Raw genomic sequence first — 23,167 nt, forward strand, 5'->3', positions numbered from 1 at the left:
TTGTTCCAAATATTAATAACTTTGTAAAAGTTTGAGTGTTATTTAATATTAATTCAGAATTCTCATCAGATTGTCCTATCAGCTGCATCATCTCAACCTGCTTTGGGGCTGACTTTACACTGGACATTTCACTAAATTACCATTTCCTGCTCGATATCAACTGAAAGTTCATCTTTTGGTTATTTATACTTTTTAGAATTCCGTACATAGCTATTGCATTTATATAATTTCTACTCCACTCTTTTCATGTCCAACTTCTCTCATATTTTTCCACTCCCTCTCAAATGTATGATCACACGTGTATGTATATATACATATATACACATGTATATGGATGGTCACATGAATGGATAATAATATATAAATGTAGGAGGCACAGAGGTCCTTGGGTTCACAGATACACACTTGAGCCGGGAATGTTCAACTCACAGAGTTGTCACTTCAAATGAAGGGATGCACAGTCTGTTATCTGCCCAGAAGGCTGGAAGTGGATATAATTAATAAGTCTGGTGACCTTTGCCCTGGCTGTGTGGCTGAGACCACATTGGTTTCTCCCCCTTACTGTGAGCGTGTTTCTCTCAATCTATAGAACTCGCGGTTAAGGATGGTGTCACACGTACCTTCCAGAGTATCCATGGATTTATCTCCATTCTTCATGTAGCATACTTTGACCCTCAAGGACATTCACTTAAGTTTTATCTGCTTACAGGACTAAGTTAATTATCTCCAGGAAAGTTTTCACCAAAATTGTGCGGTGCTTAATTAGGCCTAAAATAAACTACTTGGGGTCAGATTCCTGAAGTTTGAACCAATATCAGTTACTTAGTTGTGCTGCACTGAACCCCTGAGCACAGCCCACTAAATCCATTTGGTGTTATTTATATGCCTGTGTGTTTATCACTCTTCTCTCTGTATAGTCTTCTTTCCAATCACCCCACCAGACAGCAGCATCCTGAAGGCAGGAACAGGCCCATTATCTTGGTGATCTGGGTGACAAGAGAGAGTTCTGGCTTTCCACTGTTGATGTAGTTATTTCTAATGAAGCATGTCAAAGAAACAAAAAGGGGGTGAGCCTGCTCTGTGGTGCAGTTGATATACCCAATGCTACCTCACTGAAGAAGTTCCTTGGTTAGGGCTGGGACTTCTCCATGCTGGACTGTTGTCTGGTTTGTGCAGGTATTACCTGTGAGGTTAGAATATCTGTAAGTTCATATGTGCACCAGCCTTATTGGGTGTGCCATACAATATTTCCTTAGAGCCATCTACTGCCTCAGACACTTGCCTTCGTTCTGCCTCTCACTTCAGGGAAAGGGCCTTAAATCCAATTTTGAAAAGTTGGTTGATTATTGCCATCACATGTACTGCCATTGCACCAGTATCCTGACGGCAAACTGCCATTGTTGTTCACAGGGTTGTAGCTGAGTGAGGCTGTTGATCGCTTTTCTTCTCTGGAAGCCTGAATGGTAGGAACCTCCAAGCACAAAGAATGCTACTCAGAGACTTCTGGTTGGTCAGCAGCTGATTTCTCTGGTGGTCCTCACCAATAGGGTCTTCCAGTCAGGTTGTGGAGGGTAATGAGTAGCATTGGCAATGGCCTATGATGTTTGGCCAATGACTCAACTGGATTTAAACCTTTCATGGTATTGGCAGTTCTATTTAGCAGCATGTGGTATCTAGTTGGATTAAGTTGGGGATAGATGTGTATTGTTTCCCCCATTATATGGTAATTCTATTTAAATTCCTTCTACCTGTTTGTATATTTTCAGAAGCTCCTATAGAAATAGGCTTCCATGTGGCTTTTCAAAAGGCCTTTATTGATAGCTCCCCAGCTCTCCCATCTCTTCCCCTTATAACAAGGTATTGTATTTCCCCTTCCTTGGAAGGTTTTCTCCTCCTACTTTGTTCTTTACTAGCTACCTAATGTCTGCGAATACTGTAAATACCACACACATGTCTGTCTTAGGTTTTGCTATTTCTGTGATAAAACACCACGACTAAAACATTTCATTGGGAATATGGATTTAGCGGGTTAGAGTCCATGGTGGCAGAGCAAAGGCACAATGGTAGCAATAGCAGAGAGTTCACATCTGGATCTGAAAGCAGAAGACAGAGAGAGCTTACTTAGGGAGGATGTGAACTTTCAAAACCTCAAAACCTTCCATGATGCACCACCCCCAACAAGGCCACACCTCCCATCCTTCCCAAAGAGTTCACCACGTGAGGACCAAGTACCCAGACAAGTGAGCTTGTGGAGGCCTTGCTCATTCAAGTCACCACAATACCTAAAACACAAATATCCCATGATAAAACATGGGGTATCTGTCATTGCTAGCATTATAAGTTCACAATAATAGAAAATCAGAGAAATGATAACAGAAGATTAAGGGGTGCAGACGTTTGGGGTGACAGGGCTAAGAAGCAGGCAAGCCTCCCATTCATTTTACTCCCAGAATGTCCCCTTTAGCCTTAGAGTTTTAAATTCTCCCTGCTTTAAAAAAAAATTAATCAACAAATGCACTTTCAAGTGTATTTGCCAGTTACAAGCCATCTATTTGTGTATCTTAAATCTTACCTTTTTGGAGAGTCCTTTAAAAAGGCCAGCAGTCTAGCTCAGTGTATAAAGGTGCTTGCTGCCAAGTCTGGTGACACGGGGTTGATTCCCAGAACCCACATGATGGAAGGAAATGTCAGCTCCCCCAAGTCATCCTCTGATGTCCACTTTCTTGGTGTGATACATGTGTACCCTCCCACTAAATAGACAGGGAACGAAGGGAGGGCAGACACAGCTGTAGTACTCAGAGCCAGCCGAAACATCAATCTGTCTTGAAGGCCTCTGAGGCTTCATTAACTTAGTACAAAACAATGAGAACAGACACCTTTCTCGGTTCGCTCCCTGTTTTTCAGGTGCTGAGCTGTACAAATGGACAGTACAGAGGAAGGAGGGCCCAGAATAAAATGTGACTTTTTCTATTTTTCTTTTCTGCCCTTTGGAACATTTGATTTTTTTTTCTTCCCAGGCTCTTATTGTTTATGGACCCAAAAATGCTTTTGTTTATTGAGCTAATTAAATTATTTTTGGAATATAAACAATGCAAGATAAGGGGCTCAACACTGTGAGCCACTCTGTCTCTCTCTCTCACTCTGTGCTAACAAACGCTCAGTGTCATAATAAAACACATCTCTGTCTAAATAAGGCAAAAAAAAAAACCGATTCTGTCCCCTGTGATGGAAGAGGAATCTAGACAGAGCACCCCACTGTTTCTCCTGCCCCAGTGCACCCTGGGACCTTCATGAGACCTGGTATTATGCAGCAGAGACCAAAGGTTCATTTCATACAACAAAAGACAACGACTTTGATGTTGGCTTATCACCCACAGTAAGCAGAGAGTTCTGTCCAAACGTGAGAACCCCAGGCAGGGCCTTCTCCAATTCTGCCTGAGACAGCCGGAGCTGGGAATGACCAGCATTCATGTCCAGGGAAAACCAGCTTGGGTTTCCACTCATCACACAGGGGCCATTGAAGGTCATCTTCTGGAGGATGGAAAAGCAGTTCAGGACTTTTTAGAAAAATGAATGTTCCATCCAAGTGTCATGCTATATCCTCTGGTTTCTAAGGTTAAAAGCCAGCGCTTTGGTCACTTCAGTCAATCTCTCTGAATAGAATGCCCAGAATTCTCTAGACTAGTACTAAAGATAAACGATAAGAGGAAAACTTTTATAATCCTCAGGGCTACTTCCCGATAAGCTCAACGTCATATTCTTTTTCCTGGGTGTGCATGTGAGTCTTGTGTGCATTGTGTTTATGGATGATGGATGCATGTGCAGGTGTCAGTGTGTGCAAATGTGTCTGCTTGGATGCCAGAGTGTAACATCAGTGTCTCCTTTGACCACGCTCCTCCTTATTTATACATTGAGACAGGGTCTCTTGTTTTAACCCAGAACTTGATTCAGGTAGTCTAGCAAGCCACTGTGCTCTGGGGACCCCCAGTTTAACCTCCTGAATGATAGAGTTACAGTTGGGATCCTATGCTGCCTGACATTTATGTTTGTGCTAGCCATTCAAATTCCAGTCTTCATACTTGTGAAGTAAGCATGCTACCCACAGAGCTGGCTGTCCAGCCCTCAGTGTCATATTCTATATATGTTTCTTGAGCCTGAGACAGAAAATGTCGGTCTGCTTGGTACATTCATGAGAGTGGCCCTCAGTGCTGGGCGTGGTTCCTGGTGGTGAGAGTGGAAGTTAGCTCTGTGCAGTTCTCACACTCGGATCCTACCTTCACAGAGATAGGTCTCCAGGGCCAGGCTCAAAGGGCTTGTCATACACTGGCACCCTCCTGTCTGTAGCACTCTTTGCCCTAGATAGACTTTTGTAGAAGTCAGAATCATCACAGTTTGTAAGTATTCACAGAATGGTTTTATCTAGAGCTCAAATGCATAATGGGAGTCTGGTGAAGTAGCATTGGAGGATGCGGGGGGAAGAAGCTATCCTAGAGCAGCCACAGTCTGGCACTGGAGAGGAGGCAGAACCAGTTGAGGATTCGTTTTCTGACTTCAGAGAACTCACTGTTCATGCAATGACACATATGCCATCTCATGCAATGGTGCTGCTTTGAAGACCAGACTAGAGCTATGTCTATCTGAGAGCTCTTGGATGTACAGAGGGACCCTGACGATGCTCAGGGTTGTTGACCATTGTGGCCAATCAGGATACCCAAAACAGTCTAGCTTGTCAGTTTCTAAGGATCTGGGGAAGGTTTCACGATCTCAAAATTAATATCTGGAGGCAAAGGATGAGGAATTTTCTGCCGTCAAGGAGGATTGGGTGTCGGGAAGCTGAGACTGGACAAGGTTCTCTGTTCTGTTCATTTGTTTGTGCGTTTGAGACAGGGTCTCCCTATGTAGCCCTGGCTGGTTTGTACTTGCTATGTAGCCAGGTTAGCCCTGAACTAACAGAAGTCCACCTGCCTCTGCCTTTGCCTTTGCCTCTGCCTCTGCCTCTGCCTCTGCCTCTGCCTCTGCCTCTGCCTCTGCCTCTGCCTCTGCCTCTGCCTCTGCCTCTGCCTCTGCCTCTGCCTCTGCCTCTGCCTCTGCCTCTGCCTCTGCCTCTGCCTCTGCCTCTGCCTCTGCCTCTGCCTCTGCCTCTGCCTCTGCCTCTGCCTCTGCCTCTGCCTCTGCCTCTGCCTCTGCCTCTGCCTCTGCCTCTGCCTCTGCGAACTGGGATTAAAGGCATAAGCCACTGCATCCAGTGACTCCTGTGCTTTGAAATCTACTGCTTGCCACTCAAAAATTCCTGTTGGCCTCACTGGTTTGCTGGTGGCTCTTTTGGGAAGAGAAGAAGATGCATCTTTGTCTCTGGGACATAGCCTGCATGTATGAGGACGCAGCAGAATTTTTCACCTTCTTCTTTTTGTATTTATTATGTATGAGTGCTTATGTATATTATGTGCATGCTTGGTGTCTATAGAGGCCAGAAGATGGTGTCAGATCCCCTGGAGCTAGAGTTACAGGTGGCTATGATGCACCCACCCAGCATGGAAGCTTGCAATGGAACTCAGGTCCTCTGCGTGATCAGTATATGCTTTTAACTGCTGAGCCATCTCTCCACACCTCTACTCCCCTCTTTTTTTCTTTTTATTTTTTGTTTAGAGAAATAATTAAAACAAGACAGTCAATTTCAAAGTTACTTTGGAAAAAGAGATACGAGAAATGGATGGCTTCTATACCTGTACCAGTCATTCCCCAGAAATTTCTGTTTCCTGTCTGTCACATAGTCTAAGCAATTGTTATTGTTAGTGGGTGCCCCCCCTCCTTCTGCTAAGGGATCTCCAGAGGGTGGTTGCAGTCAAAGAGAGAGGAGAGAAGCATCGCACCTGAACTCCACCCAGTCCTCAAAGTGCTACTAACAAGCTCCAGGTAGGTTTTGACCCATCTATATCCTTCACCCTCTTCTTGTTCTCTTGTCTGACCTTCCTGTCAGGCTTTTCTTCCCAAAGCCAAAGGACACCAGGAATTGGCATGTGAGGTAGAGCTACCAAATCCTGTAGGAGGAACAGCATAGCTGCCTCTGCATAAATACATAAACGCTGGGCCTGCACAACTGCCAAGGCATCTCCTGCAGGAGGACCTAATTAAAGACTGCCTGAGATACCAAGAATTGCTGGCGCAGACAATGCCAGCCAATCAGGAATCGCTGTTTAGAAGAGATGCTTTCTTGGGACCAATGGAGTGTGGGTGGAGGGTATAAAAGGAGCTTATAGCAGAGTTCAGATAGGCTTGCTGCAGCATCTCTCACCTGCTCTCAGAGTCTGTGCTGTGGATTCTGCACCACTTCCACCCCCAACCCTAAAAGGCAAGTAGGATCAGGCAGTGAGTGGTCCAGGGCACAGGTAGCAAAATCCCATGCTAGTGAGGAAGGAGAGGCGGGCTAAGTGGGGTTAAGGCAGAAACTCAGTCAGCTGGCAGCTCACAAATGGCACCAGCATGGATTTCATGGCTAAGAAGTCCAAGATCACAGGACCAGAAGATTCAGCCCTCTTCCTGCTTCACAGATAGTACCTTCTTGTTGTGTCCTCATAGAGGGAAAAGGCAGCTCTCTGGGGTCCTTTCATAGGGCACTAACTCTGTCCCTAAGAGCCCCACTCTCACCACCTCATCATATTCCTAAGACACCATTGCCTTGGGCATTAGGCTTGAACCTAATGCATGTGGCTGGAGCGGGCCTCATTGATCACTTTTCTCAATTCTGTGGCAAAACACCCAACATGGATCTGTTTCAGGGAGAAAAGGTTTGCTGTGGTTCCAGTTGGAGAGGACACTTCTCTCACTGCTGCCAGGGCAAGGAGGACAGACAGACACAGCACACTGCAGTCAGGAAGCAGAGAGAACAGGAAGTGAGCTGGGCTCTAAAACCCCAAGGGGACATGGCAGAGAGATGGATGTACAGTTAAGAGCACTGGCTTCTCTCGCAAAGTCTCACTGAGGAGCTGCCTTTGGTTTCTAGCACCTCCAGGGTCGCTCACAACTCCCTGTAACTCAAGTTGCAAGGGATATGTCACCCTCTTCTGGCCACTACGCACACTGAATGCATACAGTGCACATGAACACTGTGCAGACACTCCCGTGTGCATAAAATAAAATTATGAGATAAACATACAAAATTATCCCCAAGACATGTTCACTTTCTCTAGCAAGGCTGCACTTCCTAAAGTTTCCACAACCTTTCCAGACATCGCAAGCGTCTAAGGATCAAGCATTCAAATACAGAAGCCTCTGGGAGCTATTTCATATTCAAAACATGGTGGAGGCACACAGCATTTATAACCTAGAATCCCCCTTTGCACTCTCAAAACCTCCCTGAACAGAACCTTGAGTTTCATAAAGATCCCAAGGCAAAGACCCAGATGCACTGGCTGCCCAATCTGCTCCTCAGAGCTTCACAAGTATGTTATGGTGGCTGTGGTTGGACACAGGAGTCGCTGATGGTCGGGGAAGGCTGTTGAGTGAAGAGCAGAAATGGAGGATGGCCCTAAAGCATCTCTAAGAGCCTCCATCAGCAGAAATGGAATCTCCCTTGCCTCCAGCCCCTTTGGAACAGCAACCTGAGCCACCCAGTCCTGGTGACAACTTGATGTTTCTTTTTTCTGTATCCAAATGCTTACAGAGACTGACCTACATTTTCTCACCATCATGACCCTCCAAGGGAAAAGGCAACTTCGGGCTGTTGATGTCCCTTAAATTTACAGACTAGCAGCAAGTGCTCAAGCCAACCCAGCCAGGGGTGGGATAAAGGTCCAGATTTAAATCCCGCATCAGAGCAAGGGAGGCACTGTCCTAGCTCAGTCTGAAGACTGCAGACTTCAGGAACTGACTCTGGGCCCGGAGACCTGGGGCCTGGGAAGCCCAGGAGGCTCATGTTCCCATCTGCTTGGTCTAGCACTAATAGAGAAATTCCGCCAGGCGCCATGGTGAAATACCTCACAACTGTTGTAAAATCAGGGTCCATGGCGGCTGACTGGGGGTTGGCACATAAGCTACTTTTTCCACTGCCACAGGCCAGGCAGGAGGCTGGGCCTCCCGACTCAAGCCTTGTTTTCAGTCCCCACACCTGTATCCCCCAGTTATTAAACTGCCCACATGTCCTCCTGGGTTTATTGAGTGGAACTGGAGCTGACACTTGGTTGGCATGTTGGAGGCCATCCGTGTCCTACATTCCAAGCCAGAACGGTTTGTGTCTCCTGGCCCTGCTGAAGGGCCCCAGAGGACGATGCTGCATTCTAGGCAGCTTGCTAACTGGTCTTGGGTGTTTCTCCCATCCTGTCCTCCATCCACACTGTCTCTCTGTCTCTCTGTCTGCCTCTGTTTCTCCATGTCTGTCTGTCTGTCTGTCTGTCTCTTTCTGTCTCTGTCTCTCTGTGTGTGTCTTTCTCTTTCTCTGACACATGAACACATACTTGTACATGCACACACATACACACATACTTGCACATGCACACTTGCACATGCACACCTACTTGCACATGCACACACACACACTTGCACATGCACACACTTGCACATTCACACACATACACTTGCACACACACATACACACACATACACACACGCACACACATACACACTTGCACATTCACACACATACACTTGCACACACACATACACACTTGCACATGCACACACATACACTTGCACATGCACACACATACACTTGCACACACACATATTTGCACATGAACAGGCATAGACACACACTTGCACATGCACACACTTGCACATGCACACATATACTTGCACAGGCACACACACTTGCACATACACACACACACACACACACACTCATATTTTCCCCTGGCAACATCTGAGCTTCAGCAGAGGACATTTCCTTTTGTGGGGGGATGGGACACTGCCAACTCCTTTCCAGGCTATAGTTGCAGCTGGGATGACCTCATGACTCTGAAATGGTCGGTGGGGGCTCAGAACAGGCTTGGGATTGTATTCAGGGAACGGAAGGCTGCAAGTGTGGCAGACACCATGCCAGCCGCGATTGCCTGCTGCATTATTATTGCCATTATTAGCACTAGAAAAATCAATCTTATCTCCAGTGCAAACTCCCCAAGCACTTCAGCTGGCTCCTTGCAGCTGCTCCAGGGGTGGTGAGCTGGGAGAGTACAAGCAGGCAAGGTGGAGGAAGTGTTAATACAGAACCTTAGGTGGGTTTTAACTTTTATGGCAATAATAATAAAGTTATTTATTTATTTATTTTGCATGTAAGTGTCAAGAGGACCCCAAGTCAGTTTGACACAGCTGTTTGGGGGTGGAATATTGACGCTGTAGGTTTTTCCTGTTAGGACCACAAGATCTTCTAGAATCCAGCTCTACCAAGGTTCAGGCCCTATGTAGTTCGGATGTCAACTAGTCTGTCATTGCTCTTGGGTGTGGATTGTCCTAACCATGCCTGGATGTGAACACCATCCGGGTGTGGATGGTCAGATGTGATGATGGCATTATGATGATGTAATAAAGATGCCTCTAGCTAAGACCCACCGTTTCTACGGTGCGACTGCACACAGTAGCCGAAGTAAATGTTTGAGATCTGGTTGAATGATCCTGGGATAATGTTTAAAAGGAGGAAAACAAAGGAGTGCTTTGCAGAATGACAACTCTGGTACAAAACCATTTCTGAGTGAAGAGGAAGAGTGAGGGGGACAGAGCAGGAGAAGGAGGGGCGGAGCCCTCAGAGGAAAGCTCCTCTCAGTGTTCTGATGGTGCAGTGAGCAAAAGGACTGGAGAGCCAAAAGCCCCAAGTCATCCCTGGAGAGTTTAGCGGGATGGAGCTCTCTGAAACAAGGCAGAGTTTCAGGACAGTGAATCACTTCTTGTGTAATTGAGGACCCATTATAAAACAGGGGAGAAGAGGTATTGGTGGTCCACAGGCCTCTCCCAGCCCCACTTAGCTGAAGTGGAGCTCTGTCTGTGTTGACCTATTCCTGGATAATTAGCCGCTGTAGTTCTTGTTTTCTTTTCCTTCAGCTGAGATGTAGCAGATTACTATGATTAAAAGATGAGACCCAGTGTGGTGTGAGACAAGGTGTGTGAACCTCCATAAACCAGCAGGTGGCATGGTGGGCAGGGCATGTTTCCCTGACGTCATTAGAAGGTCATCTTTGGCCTAACTGACTCCAGGTTCCTCCACCTGTCTGGCTGAACAGAACACTTGTTCTTCTACTGTGCTGCTCAGAAGGGTGGAGCAGCAGCAGCAGGCAGCCCTGGTCTGTATGCAGATTTACTGCATGTTCTCCTAACCAAATTTGGGGAATCTTTTCCCTAGCTATAATAACTTCATTGTTGTTCTAGAAAAGTCAGCAGTTAAGGACACATAAAAATGACAAAATTGAAAGCAGATACAATCCAGTAGTGACTTTATTATTTTATTTTATTTTAGGATATGGTATTTTGCCTGCATGTATGTCTGTATACCATATTTGTGCAGTGCCCAAGTAGAGCAGAAGAGGAAGTCAGAGTCCCTAGAACTGGAGTTATAGATGCTATAAGCAACCATATGGATTCTGGGAACAGAACCCGGGTCCTCTAGAGGAGCAGCCAGTGCTCTCAGCCACTGGATCGCCTCTCTAGCCCCAGTGACTAATTCTTGATGATTAGATTATAAATATTTTCTATGGTATCACTTTGCAGTACAATTTTACCATACCATAGATATCTGAGAGTTCCAGACTCAAGGAATTTCCTTAACACTATTTTCTAGTCAGTTTCCTACTACTGTGTCTTGGTAACCACTGGTTTCCGCTTCTGTCTTCCACCAAGGGGTCGCTGTTTTCAGAAGGTCATACCATTGGTGTCATAGAACACACCTTGCTGTGATCGGTTTCCTTCCTTTAGCACACTGCTTTCGAGCTCGGCTGCGCACATCACAGGCTCCCATATGCTCCATTGTGTATTATTGTTACTGAGCCAGGATGGTGCCAGGGGCCTGTCCATGCCAAGCCTCTGCCCTCTGAGTTATGGAGAGCCTCACCATGGAGCTGTACTGACATGTGTGGAGTGGCTTATGCTTTTGTGTCTTTTGAAGCATTTAGGATTTGTAGGTTGAGTCCTTAGTCTACTTGGAAATACACCTGAACACTGTTTGCTACCTTGCATCTTCTGCTCTCTCTCCCCTTCTCCTCTTGGGAATACACCTGAGCACTGTTTGCTACCATGTATCTTCTGCCCTCTCTCCCCTTCTCCTCTTGGGACTACATCTGAGTACTGTTTGCTACCATGTATCTTTTGCCCTCTCTCAGCTTCTCTCCTGGGATGCAAATGGCCCTGTACCTCTTCCATCCTGCTCTGTCTCATCCTTACCTCCATCTTCAGATGCTTCAGTTTGGATCTTCCAAACATTGCTGCCAAGAGCTCTGTGTAAGCAGAAGCTGAGACTACCCCATCCCTCTTTGCTTGGGGTATACAGAGGCATCATGAGCCTGCAAGATTCAGCCAGCTTCCCCACTACATACTTACAAGACGGCATACTGCTTTTCCCTTGACCGATAATAGAGCTGTAGCCTTTGCCTATGATCATAAGTTCTGTGTGCCAGATCTCTTCTATTTATTACTTTATTTTTTCCCCATCTATAGTCCATATATGCCTAAAATACCATATGACCACAATCTTTTCAAATCGCTGGATGAGCCCGTTCCACTTACTTGGAGACCAGCCTCCTGAGAGTCTCCCTGCCTACTCTGGTCTAGGTTCTTCCCATAGCCTAGAACAGCAAAGCTTTGCTATTGCCCATGCAGAGATGGGAGCTGAGCTGATGAGCAGTACACAGGTGAGCACACAGAACCCACCTAAGGTTATAAGGAGGAGAAAAACAAAGACTAGGAAGTGTTTTCCTAACTTGGAGTAACCTTTAGTTTTAAGGAGACTGAACCTTCAACAAACTTAACATGTCTCTCTGATCAATCCCCTGCTGCTCAAATTCTCACTGTGGTTCTTTGCTTTGTACCCAAGGCCAGGTAAGAGCACATACCATGAGTCCTCCTAGAGACATCTCTGTGTGCCCCAGAACACTGTGAACTTAAATATGGAAGCATTTGCCAGAGTTTACTGTAGAGTGCATGCTTCTCCAGGAATCATCCCTTTTTTCAGTCATCCTGGGAAATGCTAAGCTAAATGACCAAGTCTTGTTCCCTTCTAGCTGCCCAGAAGGTCTGCACAGACCAGTCAGGTAATGAAAATAGAACACAATAAATAAACCAATGCATGATGACTGTCCTTCCATGGTGTGAGGAACTGCAGCTCTAGAAAGTGTGTGACCCTAGGAGATGCTGACTGTATTTAAATTAAGCAAGAGTAAAATGCAAAATCAGAGGCTAGAGAAACGGTTCAGCCATTAAGAGTGACACAGCTCTTACAGTGGACCAGAGCTTGGTTTCCTGCATCCACATTCACTAGCGTATGAACACCTCTGAGTCCAACTTCAGGGAAGTAATCCTCTTCTGGACCTTCAGACGCTTGGGTTCATGCATTCTCTCTCTCTCTCTCTCTCTCTCTCTCTCTCTCTCACTCACACACACACACACTTAAAAAATAAATATTTTTTTTAAACAGAACAGCACGGTCAGGGTTGATAAACATTTTGATAATCCTAGAGCACCTGGACATGCACATTTTGGTTTATTTTGTCTGTGGGTTTTAAGGATGCCAACTGAAAGAAAGCAGGCTCAAAATTCCATGTGGGTGAATATCACACAGAGCCAAGTCACACACATCTACAAACAGAATCTGATTTGTCACAGCCAAGTTGGATTTTGCTGTGTGGCAGAATCCTGATGTCTTTTCCTGTCTTCACCCTGCCAGGACACAGAATTATTAAATAGAAACCTCTTACTTTGCAAAGCAATATGCTAGATCTTTTATTCATTTGTCAGAATCAAATATAAACTTCATACAATGTATATAGTTAACTCACTAGTCACACCCATATTTGGCAAGATCCACCTGGCATTCAGGGTTGGTGCTATTAGAAGCCAACTTGTGCTTTTCTTTCACATTCACAAAGGGAACACTTTTAATAAGTACCACCTAATCTCAGGCTACTATAGGTAGCTGACTTAAATTTATTATTATTATTATTATTATTATTATTATTTGCTCATGATGTGTGCATGGGCATGTGTGCTGAGGTGCTCATGTGGAGTTCAGAGGACAATTTTATGGACTCAGTTCTCTCCCTTCACCTTTAAGAGGTTCCTAGATGGAACTCAGGCAGTCAGGCTTGTACCGCATTGCACTCAAGCATGCAGAGGCTGGGGTTAAACACCTTCACTCCTTGTCCATCCTACAGCATCATGTTCCTAGCCCCAAGGCTCTCTGAAAGATCAAGCAGGGTCCAATTGCCAACAGAACTCACAGACCTGCTAACTCATGCTCTCCTGACAGTCTCCCCTCCTGGGCTTCTTGAGGTCATCTTCAGAACAGATGGCACACACTCAACCTTTGCCACCAGATCCCCTACTCCGAGTCGTTTCCTTCCACATGGTAATTCATAGCCAGCTCACTGCTGTCCTCTGATGTAGAATAAAACTTGACAAAGAGTGGCTCTGAGGCAGAAGACTCAGGTTACCACAGCATGGGTTCTGTCTAGATAAGCTGAGGGATACAGCTGTGCCAATGTGGGAGTTTACAGCTCCCACACCTCCAGGCTGAGGCAGCATCTAACAAAGCAGACGATGCAACTGGAAGTCTGTGCAGGCCTCAGAGCCATGGCCAGCAACTCTAAAATGTTGGCTGTACCTGTTCCAGTATGGGCTCTGATGGAGCTGAAGAACGGTGTTCAAGCAACCCAGGGTTCATTGGGGGCTCAGTAGGGAGATGGTGAGATGTGAGCCCCAGGTCCATGTAGGTTACTTTGAATGTACTGAGGCTGAGACACCAGGTTTTATGGTTGTAAACCCCATGGTTGGACTTTGCTATTACACAAAATCAGGTTGGGCTTTTTTATTTCCCCTAACTGAGATTTCTCAAGGAGGGGAAACCAACTACAAATAACACAAGATGTTATCCTGGAAGTACCCGCCCCAATCCTGAGAGCAACATGTCTCTCATGCACCCCTGAACCTGGGGCCGGCTGGCCATATGAACAGCTGAATGCTGAAACTCAGTGTCTCGAATGTGTGATCAGCAAGCAAACCCAACACCCTAGGAAGAGCTGTTAGTGGGAAATGAACCCCAGGTTTGACTAGTGTATGGATTCTAACCTGGCATAGCTCTGCCTGAGAATGTCTAGTTTCATATCCGAAAGGGTGTATGTGGACATTTTTTAATTTCCTGAAGTTAAGAAGGTCTTTTGCCCCCACAAAACATAACTCTGAGACACCCACGCGAGAAAAACTCAAAGCCATACCCTTAGACAGCATTCCTCGCCTGACTTGACCAGATCATCCAAGTTGATCTATAATTTTGTATGCATTGAAAACTCTTCAACTCTGGAATTCTGGAAAACTGTAGAAAAATGCTAGAAAAGGAAAAACGCTCCAATGGTCACATGTGTATAGACGTCTCCTGGAAAAAGATTGTTTTTAAAGGTGTATTTAAAAGATCTAAATTGACTGCTTTGGAGGAGCTGAGGATTTGTTCATGTCTGTGTTGGGCTATTCCTAGGGGCCATTGACTTCAGGCTTAGTGAGAGTCCCGAGTCCAAATAAGAAGTCTACCAGCTGGCCATATACCACACACCTCACCCATCAGACCCGGAGCCTCCCTTCCTACCTCTTGCTCAAATGTAGGTTCTCAGTCCCCTTCAAGTCCATGCAGAATCGGGTGAGTTAGTCATCTGGAGAAGTCATTGGTGGCCTTTCCCCATCCTCTGGTTTTTAGGAGAGTTTCAAAGTCCTGCTGACCAGAATTTGGATGATCATCTCCTGTGTGACATTCTGCATTTTATCCTGAGCGACAAGCTACTAACTGAGGAGGAGGGACTCTACTGTGACACTGTGTGATACTTCTATGCTCTTCAAATCTCAATACTCTGCCATCTATGATATCCTTGACTTCAGGGTGAACTGAGTCAAAATGTGAGGGTTAAGCAAGATTGTCTGACTGTCGGTTCAATAAGCATATAGTTAATTTCGGGAGCATGCTTCACACTGAGCCGACATCATGACCATTGCAAGCCATGTCTCATCAATACTGCTATGCAGAGGTTAATAGTCCCCCTCCCTAGCTTTGTGTGTAGGGTGTGTGTGTGTGTGTGTGTGTGTGTGTGTGTGTGAAGAAACACATACATCTCTCTGAGGACCAGAAGCATTTGTCTAAATTCATCATCTACCCAGGGACAAATTTAGAAGGCTCTCAGCTGGAAGCTGTGCTCTAAGCCCCTGGTTCTTTCCATTACAGATGTCTGAGCAATAATTAAATTGAAATGACAGCAGAGAGGAAAATCTGAATGTACCAATAACTTCATTTTCCTGGCTTCTCTTATAAAAGCAGGAGTATAATTTGAACAAGAAATCATATTTTAAAAAACATGAAGATCTAAAAATTTTTTTTTCCTCTTGCTTGGCAACAGACTTACAGTCTCTTTCTCAATTAGGCTTCTCTCCTTTCTCTCCCCCCACCCACCCCCACATACAATGTATTTAAGATCTTACGACCATGTGTGCTGAATTCGAGAAGGCTCGCCAGGATTGCCTTCCCACGCCTCTTGGAAACATAATAGCAGGCATTTGCTGTCGCCAACTGAAATGAGTCTTCCATGAGCAGCCCCACTCCCTCCAGGCCCCACCAGGCTCACACATCTGTGGCCTTTCGGGTTCAGACCCTCTGATCTCCCTCATCTAGGTCCGTTTCCTCTTTCCCTAAGCACTGAGAAGTTCTGAGTCTTAGCTGGCATGGGGAGGCATAAAGATCTACTTGACACTGGTTTCAAGTTTGATAAAGTAAATAATGACACAGGAAATGCAAACCATTAAAAGTTTATTGCCCACTTGAGGCATGCCTCTCCTTCCGTCTCAAATGCAGCCTCTTTATAGGGTTCTGAATTAGAAGTCGTAATTGAAGTCATGATTTCTGAAATCTCAGCAGAGGCCTCCATCAGCGTGACAGCAAATGCTTTGGGTCTTCATCTGCCACTCCAGACTGAGACCACAGAGGGAGGCAGACTAAGCTCAGAGACAAGGTGCTGCCTGAAACCGAATAGTCAGAGAGTGTTCCCCTAGTTCTTGCCCTTGAGGGGAAAATGACTTAATTCACCCTCAAATAGCTATTATAGCCTTGTTATGAATATTCTATGGTTCTCAATATCTGCCAGATGACCAATTGACTGGTGGGTAAAGAACACATTATTCTGAAACTCAGAAACATTTCTGTGATGGTTTGTATATGCTCAACTCAGGGAGTAGCACTATTAGAAGGTGTGGCGCTGTTGGAGTAGGTGTGTCACTGTGGGTGTGGGCTCTAAGATCCTCATCCTAGCTGTCTAGAAGCCAGTATTCTGCTAGCAGCCTTCAGATGAGGATGTAGAACTCTCAGCTCCTCCTACACCATGCCTGCCTAGATGCTGCCATGCTCTTGCCTTGATGATACTGAAGTGAACCTCTGAACCTGTAAGCCAACCCCAATTAAATGTTGTCCTTTATAAAACTTGCCTTGGTCATAGGGTCTGTTCACAGCAGTAAAACCCTAAGACAACTTCCAAAGCAGGAAAACCAGGAGCTTGAATGTATTTCATCTTATAATCAGAAGTGTTTGGTAACCTGGACAGGACTTGGTATTGTATAGATTAATGTCTATTAAATTTACTTGTATTTTAAAGTTACTCATTTTGTAAGCAAAAGCTGGCATAACACAAAGTATCCCACAACCTTAAAGAAAGGTCAGGTGTAAGAGCCTGCTCTACAGGAGGTAGGCCATTTACATCATCTGACCCCAACTCTAGGCAGGACCAGCAGCATAGCCTCTTGTGGATTATAACACATTTAAACGCATCTCTGTAGCTATTTATGGAGAAGTGTCTGATGAAAGCTCTGCAAATTTAACATGTTGATGCCATTTTCCCTTCGTGGCTTTGGTTCAAATCCTGAGACAAAGACTTGAGGAAGCCAGGCAGGCACAGAGGGTAGGGGTTTGATAAGCTGTCAGGCTTTTGTCCTGGGGACCACATCAGCTCGCATGTACTGCCATTCAGCTCACCTGGCTGTCTAGTCTGACGCTCAGGTTGTGTCTGCCTAGCAAAGACGCAGCATCTTGCTTAGTTAATTCAGCCAGTGACTTCCAGGTGCTTATAAAATCCCCACTCTTTTCCCACTTACCCCTTTTTACGTGGACTTTCACATCACAGGAGGTCATGGGGGATTGGATCAGAGGAATTAGCATGGGGACACAGCCATTAGCAATGTCCTGCCACTTCTACATTCTAAAGCAGAGAGCTCAGGGTGCTGGCTATGACTAAACAAAGGATGGAAATGTGGCTTGTTGATACCCCAGACATCAAAATGTCCCCAGAGCCACAAGAAGCCACACCTTTGATTGAGGGCACTTCCTCTCAGGAGTTCCTAAGGTAAAGGGTAATGTGCTTGGGGTCTTACAGCTCGAGGGATCCTGGGTGTGTCTCTTTAGATTTTTAGAGTCAGATGACAGCGGGGTCTGAAGGAAATAAATAAAGCAAACTCAGCTGACTTGACATTAAGGTAATAGACATCTGATGGCTGCTTTAACTAGTCATTACCAACACACTTTAGTGAAAACCTAGCTTTGTTCTTCAGTGTAGTAACTAATAGACACATGTGGGGTATTTAAATTTCACTATAGGGTCTGGAGAGATGGATCAGTTAAGAGAACTGAGTGTTCTTGCAGAGGACCAGGGTTTAGTTCCCAGCACTCATACTGCAGCGCTCAACTGCCTGAAACTCCAACCCTAGGGATCTGATGCCCTCTTCTGGCCTCTTTAGGCACTGCATGCCCAGGATGCAGGCAAAAACATTCACAGATATAAAATAAAACTTTAACAGAATTAATAAAATAAATTTCAGTTAATTACAACAGAATGGAGCTAAATATGTTGCATCTTGGTCTCACCACACACACACTCCTACTACCGACCAGGCACCTAGTTAGTGAATGATCATGCTGAATGTAGATGAAAATACTCTGCCACTCCTGCAGCAGGACGGCAAGTGGACAGCACAGGGACCCTGGCAGCCTTCAGGAGGTCACAAAAGATGAGGTTCTATCTGGGCGAGCAGCAAGTGGGATGTTTTCACAAGTATCACTGAAACACAGACCTGGCCAGTCCTGAGCAGCAGGGTAGAGTCTGCACAGACCAAGCATAGCCTGTGACTTGATGTCTGTGAGCAGAAGGGAAAGGGAAGATAGAAAAACATGGACGCTCCAGATGATGTTGAAGTGACCTCAGATCCTCAAGGAGTGTTGTGTTGGTTTCCTGTTCCTACTAAAACAAACAACTTTGGATTTTCTGGTTTAAAACAACATGTTCGTAATCCAACAGTTCTGCAGGTCAGAAGTTTTGCTGGGCTGAAAGGAAGGGTGGGATGGGCCTGCTTCCTCTTCAGGGTCTGATTTCCTTGGTGTCTCTTCAGGGTCTCCTCCAGTGTGTAGCCCCTCCCAGCAGGAGGTACAGCAGCTCCACACTCACCAATTGGTCTCAGCTTGATTTCCACCATCAGCTTGCCTTGGCTATATAAACTTCCACCTTCCTCTTCCAAGGTCCTCTGAAATCAGGGTTAAAAAAAACATAATCATATGTTATTATTTTTTTAGTCCTTATATGGTAGTATAGCCACTGGTTAGGTGAAGTGGAAACTTAAGGGTTCTTTGGAAAGTCGGTTGTATGGTGTATTGCTGGGGCAGACACCTGAAGGAACATTTCATTAAAGTGGACACGTGTGTGAAAGGCTAAGGCAGACTGGTGAAGGGATGTTTCACTGAAGCAGACACAGGAGAGAAGATGTTCTGCTAAGGCAAGCACACAAAAAGACACGTAACAGGAAATTCTTTGCTAATGACGCACTGTAGTTGAACTCCATTTGTCAGGACACCACAGAGAGAAACACCAAAAAACTTCTGGTGGTGTCCTACGGTCTGTTGCTGCTCCAAGGCACATGCCGAGGCAAAGACCCAGGCTGAGGCAAGGCCACATCCTATCCAGAAGACAGCATTAAACAGTACTCCTTTATATCCTCTAGCTCTTATGACCATCCCATCTCGTCTTTTCTGGGATTCCCTGAGCCTTGGCGGAGGGACACTGACTGATAAGTATGTCCTATTTAGGGCTGAAAACTCACAGTCACTTATTTGAAGCCTCCTTATTAGCTATGCATCTCTGAAGTGGAGACGTATATGGTTTCTTTGGAAAGTCAGTTGTGTCGGATGGTGTTTCGCTGGAGCAAACACAGGAAGGAGTGTTTTCTTGAAGTGGACACAGGTGAAAGGACATTCTGCTAAAGCAAACACATGAAAGGACGAATGATGAAGGAGTCTTCACTAATGACGAGCCTGTATTGGTTCACCTTACATTGCCTAGCTGAGCTCCGTTTGTCGTGACTCCACAGAGAGAAACGTACCAAAACACTTTTGGTGGTGTTCTGGCAGCTTCTTGCCGCTTCCTTGGACTTGGGCCAATTGGCAGAGTGTTGTCAGCTGATACAGACTTAGGTAGAGACAGACTCACGTGCTGAGGCAAGACCCATGGAGGACACGTGAGATTTGGAGGAAGTATAAATAGGACTCAATGGACTGTGAGAGGGGCTTGCATAGCGAGCTTTGCGATGCTTCTTGGTCTCGAGTCTTTGCTGATTGTCACTTCATTGAGAGAGGCGCAGCAAAGAACTTCTGGTGGTCACTCCTACTGACTCCTGCTGACTTGGCTGAGGCCTGGCTGGCTGTTCCTGCTAGATTCTGCCATCACTGCTGCTATCCTGACACGACTGAACGGGACTGCTGGTATATTGTGAAGCATTTGCGAATGGATCCAGCTGAATCCTGTGAACTGAACTGCTAATTTCCTGACAACACAGAGAGGTCTGCTCCAAAGAACAATTTCTAAACAGGTCCACTTCTCCCGCATCCTGATAACCATTCTTCCCACTACCTCCGGTGGGTGGTGGGCTACAAAGGAGGTTAACACACTTAAGAACCCATATTAAAAGTAGGGTTTGAAAAATTAAAGCCTACATATCTCTGTGCCCATTGCAAAGAAAAGCTTCTCTAACCACAGTTGAGAGCAGCTCAGGGCTGTGCCTAACAGCATAGATATTATGAAGGCAGTCTGACAACATGCCCATTTAGCAAAATAACAATAGGTTATAAACCTATTAGCAATAGGTTACACATAGAACCTAATAACAATAGGTTACAAAATAACAATAGGTTCTGTCCTAGGTCCCATGACCTCTCTAGCCATGAGCTCTTGACCAGGTTTATGGTACCAGACATGAAATTTCTTCCTGAAGACCAGGTCTCAAATGCCACCAGAAAATTGGCTGGTTACTGCACAATAGTGCTATACCACTGGGCACATCTTTTGACTATGCCATTTACAGTCCAAATGTCTTTGAGTTTTGAGAGCTTAAGGATATTTATAAGTTCATATTCACTGATGCTTAGACCTTACAGAATTATTGACTAATTACTACACCAGCTTATGTTACACGGTACAATGTCAGATATACTCCTAGTACAAGAAGAAAGACATTAAGAAAATCTACAAAGAGCAAAGGGAGGTGACTTGGTGCAGAGCATCTCAATGTAAATTGTGTCTGTGTTGAAGAGACAGTCCACATATAGCCATACCTACAGTTAACAGAATATTTAAGATAGAAATCAGTACATGCCCCAAGGAAAAGCTCCAGGTAACTTTGCTGCTAATAAGTAACAAATGATCATAAATAGGACACAATAGCCAATATCCTCACTACTGCTGTGCTCTGGCATTGGAATCCCTCAGTTTGTCTTCAAATACTTATCCTTCATTTAATTTCTTATATTTTCCAAATTAAAAATTTATTTAAATGGCTCTACAAGAACTAATAAAATGAGTCTGTGGGCTAAGTTTTTATCCTTTTTAAGGCATAAGTCAGCTTAGAATACTTAAAATTTGGCCACTGATCCCTTGGTTAATTGTTATTATTGTTTCTTCTCGTTGGACTTCTGAGTAAATCTTGGTCACATCAGCTTGATATTGGCCTGCCCAGGAAATAATCAGAATGCATTCTTTCATGTTATCCACTTGGCCCAGGCAGGGTTTTGTCAAGTCTGAATAGCCTCATGTTACTTTTGCTAGAAAGAAGGCTGGAACAGTCCCCATTAATGGACACGGGCTTTTAGAACACAGCTGAAAAGTCTTCTCCAATAACCGACAACTAAAGTAGCTATCTGACTTAGCACGAAACAGGAGAGTCACTCTGCCACATGTCTCTTGGTGCCATCAAGACAGACTGCACCAGCCAGCACACTTAACTCTAGATTATGCTGTGGTCAGCGGACGTTACAGATATTGCTTTAGAGATAGCTAAACAACTTCGTGAAATATTCTTGACTAGAGAACACCCACAATGACCATAATCACCTCAAACTCCATGTTTTGTGAGAGTTCAGGGACAAGGGCATATCTAGGAAAATAAATTTGTAATTAATTTTATTTCTGTCCCCTCTCCTCCTCCTCTTCTTCCTCCTCCTTCTATTCTCCCTCCTCTCTCCTCTTCCTCTTCTTCCTCCTCTTCTTCCTCCTCTTCCTCTTCTTCCTCTTCTTCTTCCTCCTCTCCCTCCTGCTAATAAAATCCATCCTTCTTCTCTCCCTCCTCCCCTTCCTCTTCCTCTAACCATTATCATCATCCATCACCTCCTGTCCCCCCTCCTTCTCTTCTTCTTCCTTCTCCTCCTCTTGCCCCTCCTCTCTCTCCTTCTCTTCCTCCTCTTCCTCCTCCTCTCCCTCCTGCTTATCATCTCCCTCCTTCTATCCCTCCTCCCCTTCCTCCTCCTCCAATCATTATCAACACCCTCCTCTCTTTCCATTCTCTCCCCTTTCTCTTTTTCCTTTCTTTCCTCCTTGTCTCTGTCAGACAGTCCTCTTCCTTTCTTCTCTCCTTGTCTTCATCTTTTCCCCTTGCTAGCACAATGACAAAGTGTTCTGAAGTTCTGAAAAGCAAGACACAATATCAAATGGTTGTCAAAGCAATTGTTATAGTCATTCATTCATTCATTCATCCATCCATCCATTAATTTATATGTGTATGAGTGCACACATGTGTGTGCACTATGCACATGTCATTTCTGTGTAGGGCAGAAGAGAGGTCATCGGATCCCCTGGAACTGGAGATGTAAGTGGCCATGAACAGCACACGGGTGCTGAGAAAAGATTCTAGGTCCTCTGCCATTGCATAAATGCTCTTTAACCACTGAGCCATTTCTCCAGCCCTCAAAGAGATGGTTTTAAAATAATATCTCAAGGGTATCCAAGTGTCATGTTGGATACTGTAATATGTGTAGCCCCCACATTTTACCCCTGCTGCCTCAACACATAGATCATAAAGTTCAGGGTGGGCTTACTGAAGGATCTTGCTAACTCAGGAATGTTTCACTGCTCTGATAGCGCAGAACTATGGAGAAAGCTGCTGGGGTCCTGTATCAGTTATAATCAACTGCCTGTGTTGGCCCATACACACTGGTGCTCCTAACACCAAACTACCCATCAAAGGGGTGCGGGATAGTTGTAGTGCTCAGCTCATGAGCCCAGTGCAAGCACAGTTCTGTCTGTATCCCAACCTTCCAGGAACTGAAATCCCTATGGACAATACAATTAACTCATCTCAGTATTCTTCAAGTCAGGGCTGAAAAAAATCTCCAAGCATGTATGTTTGGGGGTTCACATCCCCAAAATATGATATGTGTATTCAGAGAGGAGCAAAATACTTGAGTGGGAGAAGGGGCAGGCTGAGACAGAAAGAGAAGTGTGTAGCATTGAACCAGCTGAAGGACAGGAAGGCTCCATGTTCCTGCCTGTGCACACCCAGCCTGGCATGTTGAATGAGCTCTGTTCCCTGAGTAGTCATCTGGCACCGCTCAGCCCAGTGACCTTTCCAGAAGCCTTCGTCTCCTCTACAGCCCATAAAGATCTTCTCTAGAATTTCCCATCCTGTGAGCAATTTAAGGGCA

Source organism: Mus caroli, unplaced genomic scaffold (assembly GCF_978045245.1).
Source record: "Mus caroli unplaced genomic scaffold, Mus_caroli_1 scaffold_15, whole genome shotgun sequence".
Taxonomy (NCBI): Eukaryota; Metazoa; Chordata; class Mammalia; order Rodentia; family Muridae; genus Mus; species Mus caroli.